Here is a 6,484-nt window from a genome sequence, read left to right as displayed (position 1 = left end):
CTCCATGACTCCAATGAGATGGCAGTCCTGAACGGCACAGAGACCTTCAGGTTCTCCTCATTGTGACCCATTGTGCTGGTTTTGGCTGGGGTAGAGTTAAATTTCTTCATAGTAGCTAGCATGGTGCTATGTTTTGGATTTGGAAAAAGGAGGAAGGAGGGGATGCTCTGAATGATGGCATTTGTCTTCCCAAGTAACTGTTAGATGTGATGGAGCCCTGCTTTCCTGGAGATGGCTGATCAACTGCCTGCTGGTGGGAAGCAGGGAGTGAATTCCTTGTTTTGCTTTGCTTGTGTGAGTGGTTTTTGCTTTACCTATGAAATTGTCTTTATCTCAACCCATGAGTTATCTCACTTTTACTCTTCTGATTCTCTCCCCTATCCCACCAGGGGGAGAGTGAGCAAGCAGCTGCGTGGGGCTGAGTTGCTGGCCAGGGTTAAACCACAACACCCATGCTGTGGGCAGTCGTGTACAGGCACTTCAGAGAGGTGCCCATTTCCAGAGAAGATTACAAAAGCTCTCCTCATACTCCTGGCTAACAGGCATTTTCCTGTTTACTGGATGCATGCAGGATGGACAACCTTCAGCTCTGATCTGTTCTCAAGGTCTCAACATAAAAGACTTTTTGTTCATACACTGTTTATCAGTTTCATAAATGCACATTTTCACATCTTTGGTACATTTCAGGTTTTTCCTGTCACTAACATTGTAAGTTATTTTCAGCATTTTCTTCCCTCATTTTCACATCACAGTGCCTTTAAGTTAAGCATAAATGATGGTTTGAGCTAGAATGAATTCAGATGTAAAAATAGATGGGGTGGATGAATTCACTTGCAGCAAGGCAAAGCAGTCTTCAAATTCCTCTTTTTGGAGGGGCCTAGTTATTCAAGCAGAAGTCAAAGTTTTCTTAGAGGAAGATGCAATCATACACTGCTTGCAACTGAACATGCAGTGAAGTGAAGCAGGGTTCCTTGAAATGACATAACCACCTGTTGCAGTGTACAGTATTTCAATTTGAGTCCCCTTGCAGTGTTTTCTGTATACTGAATTTAATCCTCATCCTGTGTGGAAACTGGAGAACATACCTATCATGTGAAGGAATAATTGTGAGCATCTTTCCTATGTTCAAGAAGACTAATTTAGTGTACGGTAGTAAGAGGAAGAGGGGAACAATTTATGTAACTGCCTTTCCAACACAAACAGTCTGTTCAGCATCAGTTACCCAGGCAATATTCATCTCACACAAATCCTTTGATTTAAGGAGCATGTAACATGCAGCACTCAGGTCAATTTGTCTTATCTACCACCCACTTTATAGGACAGCTTGTTGTATGTGTTCCTTGTGGTATGTCTTGGACAGCCACCCTAGCAGTAAGGAAAGTCCTTTTAGGACTACCTACCCTGCAGCCAGGATCATCAGCTGCTAGCAGACCTCTGCATGTGTGAGTGTGTCTTGCCTTCCTGCCCCATTGTCCCCAAAGGGATTAAAGGAAGAGGCAAGGGTCTTGGCAGCCTTTTTGGGTGTCAGAGTATTCCCAGAGCCAGGAAGAGACTGTTTGACTGCATGCTCTTGCAGCAGGCTTGCGTGGACTCTGAGCTGTGGTCTCAGCTTATAACAGAGCTCAAATATTCTGGAGAGACATGAACAAAAAGCAAAGCATTACACTGAAGTACTGCCCAGGTCCTGTATCAGGAAAACATGCAGGAGCAGTCCCAGGCAGTTACTAGCCCAGGCCAGTGCATAACCACTCTTGCCTCCCTCTGCTCAATGTCTGCCCAGTGGCAACAGGAGGGTCATAAGAGAGTAAAGTGGCCTCAGTCTTTGCATCTCTCCTGCCTCCCAGGTGTTTGCAGGGTGCTTCCTCTCAGTTGCTTCCGTCACACAGAGCATAGTCAGCACTTCTACACCAAAGCTAGTCCTGCTCAACTGCATGAAGACTTATGTTCAGTAAGTTGCTCCTTTTCCACCTCCTATGGCCACATTTCAATCTCTCCTTACAGCTGCCACACAGAATACACTGCCTGTAATGCTAAGAGTCCGCAAGGCTCTCAGCACACATAGTATTAGAGGATCAGCAAGGCTCTCAAGGGAAAGGGAGGATACCAGATTACATCCTGCAAGGTCCTAGTTAGAAACAGATGGCTATCTGCCAGAGCCACCATGAGAAAGCATTAAATCGCAACATCACAAACGTTCCCAGAGGTACCTGCATCCATGTTACTGATGTAGCTGCAGCTGATGCAGGCTTGGGGCAAGCGAAAGAGAACCCCGAACTTCGGTACCTGCTGCAAAAAGGCAAATTCTGACAGTTGTAAAAATGCAGCAAGGGGACCTCTTGCTTAAAGACAGCCACATATCCAGACATCAGTACAAAACTCAAGACAACTCTTGTCACACTCTTCACAGCTAACCAGGAAGATGTAGTTCTGAGTACCCTGATGGCAACCTGATCCAGCTGAGCCACAAGGGAGCTCAGCTGTAAGTGCTGTCTCTTCAGACCTGCTGTGACAGCCATACATTGTGCCAAACATCTGCTAGCTTTCTCCTCTCCCACTATCTACATAGACTTCAGGATCCCAGACACGGCTCCAGTGAGGGAGGCTTCAAGCCCTCCACTCAAACAGATCATCTACAAGTCATGCAGCTACACCAACCATCAAGAGAATGCCTTCTGACCCAACACCAGGAACTCCACACTACTGGAGAAGGGGGCTTGTGGTCCTGGCAAGCTGCTTCCAAGCCAGTAGCCATCAGTAGACACAGGCTAGTGCAGCAAGGCCAAGGAATAAAGGAAAACTCTCCCACCACACTAATATTCTCTGCTGAGCTCTGGTCCACCTTCTCCTTGACCTCTGCGCTAACTCCTTGTCTCTTGCAGGCTTGCTAAGCTGAGGCGTTGCAACTCTTGCATCAAAGCACCTCGCTTGCATGGGCTCTTTCTCACCTTGGCCAGTCTTCACAGTCCCGCAACACTACAGTAAAAGCGCTAAGCCTAAAGCAAGCACCGTCAGGCTTGTAAGCAACAACACCCACAACAGTTTTGCTGTATGAAAATGGTGATGCTAAACCCCACCCTTAAGAGATGATGAAGACACACACACACACAAGTTAACCAGTTAACCTTCTTTAAGGTCCCAGGACAACCCACCAATATCTTCCCCACCCCATGCCACCCCCACCCCCAGCTGGAAATGCTGAGACAGGGACCAGAGCTCTACAGTCACACAAACTGTCTTTCCAGCCAGAACTCCAGTTTCTGGGAAAATGCCCTGCAACCTTCCACCTTCTGCACACAAAACTTGCCAGTGTGCATGCAGAGGCAGGAAAATTAGGGGCACCTGGTCTATGCCACAGCTTCCACTTCTCCCAGCACTGGTGCACCACATGCAAACTACAGTACTTTTCTCAGAAATCCATGGCACAGGCAGAGGTGAAATTAGGAACCAAGCACGCTTCATAAACAAAAAAGCCATTTCTGAACTGTAACTGATTCTTACCTCTCCCATTTTGTTCCCTTCCATTCTGACCACTCCTGGGATGCTCTCCAAGTAGCCTTCCAGTGTGCCATGTCCTAGGTGCCTGAAGGGAATCCACTCACCGGTCAGGGATTTGTATTCATCCTGCAGCTCTGACAAAGGTACGCCTTTTTTAAAGGGATGAAGAACAGCTCGCAGTGTTTTTGCAATAAGTTCAGGCTCCTGCATCTTCACCTATAGCCCCTCCACCCCAAAAGAAAAAAAAACAAAACACAACATTTTTAAATACACAGGCTAAAAATACCAGTTTTTAATATTCAACCTCCCTCACCAAACAAGCAAGGATTTGGCAGCTTAGTGGCTCTTCTTTGGAGACCTTGATACTTCTGGCTAAACTTGTAGGGGCCTGGTCCTGCAAGCCAAGCAGAGGGTGGTATGAAACACACTGGGCACAACATTGTCAAACAAAGCAGCTGAAGAAGCACAGCATCCCCTGTGCATGGTCTGTCCCTGCCAGCCTATCACCACAGGCCATGTGGCCAGAAGAGGGGCAGGGCTGCCAGCCAAGTGGCCCCCATCACTGCCTGCAGCACCAGGACTTCCACCAGAACCTGGGCAGAGACCTGCCACCCCCACCTTTGCCCAGTGATCCTTCCCTCATGCCCCACTTCGATGCTGGGTAGCTCCGGGCCACTCCCCTCCCCCCACACGCCAAGTCCACACTAATGCCCACAGGGCGTGTGTCAGCTCCACCATGGAAACTGCATGCACCCAGGCCATGCCACATCTTACCCACAGGCGCATGACGCCTCGAGTCCAAGACACCTCTTCAGAGAGAAAACCCAAGAGAATTGAAACCCGCTCCCTGCAAGCCAGAGGTTGCACGAAGCAGGAGCACCAATAGCGCCAGTGGCAACACTGCCCTGTCACATCGCCAGTCAACCACCCTGTCTGGAGAAACACCTCGTCTTCACCACCCCAGCAACTAACATGCAACGCAATTAGAGTCAGTGGTTTGGGAGAAGGCGCCCCTCTCCCCTCACTGTTTCCCTTTTTTAGGGGAAGTCACCCTGGGCAACACACCAAGTCCAAAAGGAAAAGAAATCCCAACCCGCAGCACATTTCAGACGCCGTGCCACACGGTTCAGTCCATGCATGGACACTAACGCCGCCTCTACCATCCCGCACCCAAGTTCACAACAGCCCAACTCAGGTGCTGGGCAAGGAGGCACAGCCTTAAGTCCTATTCTTCACCATTCCTTGAGCCATTTTACTTCATGCGTACACAGCACTTTACTAACCTGACTGTGTCTCTGTGCCCAAACACCTGTATTTACACACAGGTGCACCCACGTACCTACACCTATACAGGCAGCACTGCCTATACGTGTGTTTACACATGCATGGTTCCTTACCCCAGCAATTCCTGCCCTTGCGGGTCCAGTGTCTTTCACTGACTGATCCTGGAACAGCCTCTACCACAGCTCCCTCCACGGCACCCCCTGCTCAACTGTGGGACACGGCATTTCTGTGCCCGGGAGGAGGAAGGAGCACACGCTGAATGCGCGCACTCGCACACCTCCGGACGGCAATGGGCGGCAGCCACGCCGGGCACATGGATCCTTCTGCCATCCTTTTAGAGCCTTAGCTGCTGGTGAACAGACCTTCAAAGACTGAGAGGAGGTGGTGGTCACCTGCTAGACGGAAGTCTGTATCTCCTTTGGACCCACTTGCGGGGATGTCATGTGTTGGGCAAACATGTAAGTCTCCACTTGACGTTAAGGTTTCAAGTGTATAAAAAAACAGCCCCCCAAACATTGAGGAGTGCACCAAAAATGCAGTTTTCTCTACAATTGTGTTCCAAGTCACACACATACAAGAGATACGGAAAAGTCAATGAAAAGCATTTCTGGGGCCTTGTTCTCTACTCTCTCTTTTAAATAACATACCCAAATTCTTCTCCTAAGTACGGCTTTTGAAAGTCCTCTTACCTGAACCACCTGAATTTCACTTACTGCTCAGGAAAAATTAACACAATATCCATTACAGCTGGGCAGACTGACAAGGAATAAAACTCACTATAACCTGGGAAGGCAGTTTCAAAGGTTGATTCAAAAGATGAAATTTCAATAAAAAAAGCAAGGGGTGGGGAGGTGGGGACAACATCAAGCCACCATCAGACAGCTCTGTAGTATGGCAATAATGAAGAACTGAATTAGATCCTAACTAGCAAACAGGATACCATAAAATATATCCTCCAAAATTATATTATTGGGAGCACTCATGACAATTCACTCAGTTAAACGAGATGACAGATACTAAGGTACAAAGGTTAAACCGAATGCAGTCTTCAACTTACACCTGAGCAGCATTCCCATTCCTACAGCTAGCACTAATGCAGACTTGCAATGCAGTAATGGTGACATGAAGTAACATACTGATACATTAGCAGAAAGCTAACATTTCAGAGCTTCTGATGCTTTTTAAAAATAATTTTTGTGGTCAGCTGCTGTAAGGTTAGGTCATTCAAAAGTTACAGCATTCGCCCAGCAGCTCAGGAGGACACTTCGTGGGAAGCACAGCCCACAGAGCCTCTATCAGTAAGTCAGGGCACATAAGCTCTCTGGCATCTGAACAGAAACTTTTTTCGATATGCTTAAAACAGATCACCAGCCTCCAGTTGCAAAATGGTCTCCACGCCGCAGATTACTACGCAGGCTAACAAGAAAAGGAAGTGAGGCTAGTTTTCCTGCTTAGAAGGATGAACTCCTTAATACCCATACGTAAAAGACTAGACACACAACCCAGCGGAACACGAGTCTCCTCTGAAGGCACAAAGTAGTCACTCAGCCGCTGAAGTCAGGACACTTTCTCCGTCACAACGGAGCCCCGGAGGAGAAGCAGCCCCTCGCTGACAGGCAGAGCCCGGCCCTCCACACTGCCTCTCCCCCCAGCCCGGGAGGGCTGACGCCCGGCGGGGGTCTTCTGTTTCCTTACCACCACCACC

The 6,484-nt window shown here is 48.4% G+C and overlaps 1 long non-coding RNA gene across 2 annotated transcripts; it reads right to left on the bottom strand.

Moving 5' to 3' along the window:
• Nucleotides 1–392: 392 nt before the first annotated feature.
• Nucleotides 393–6,478, bottom strand: LOC118453098. 2 transcript variants are annotated; one of them, XR_004843042.1, is made up of 4 exons: nt 4,893–6,478; nt 3,499–3,720; nt 1,401–1,631; nt 393–1,085 (listed from the first exon to the last, which is right to left on the bottom strand). It is a non-coding gene; the product is annotated as an uncharacterized LOC118453098 (long non-coding RNA). The 2 variants fall into 2 exon arrangements; XR_004843041.1 differs by lacking the exon at nt 393–1,085 and having other exon boundaries at nt 1,095–1,631.
• Nucleotides 6,479–6,484: the final 6 nt, after the last annotated feature.

The sequence above is a fragment of the Egretta garzetta genome, unplaced genomic scaffold (genome assembly GCF_000687185.1).
Source record: "Egretta garzetta isolate BGI_Z169 unplaced genomic scaffold, ASM68718v1 scaffold709, whole genome shotgun sequence".
Lineage (NCBI taxonomy): Eukaryota > Metazoa > Chordata > Aves > Pelecaniformes > Ardeidae > Egretta > Egretta garzetta.
Note: the sequence above shows the minus strand (reverse complement) of the source record. Positions and strands in the feature narration are given on the sequence as shown.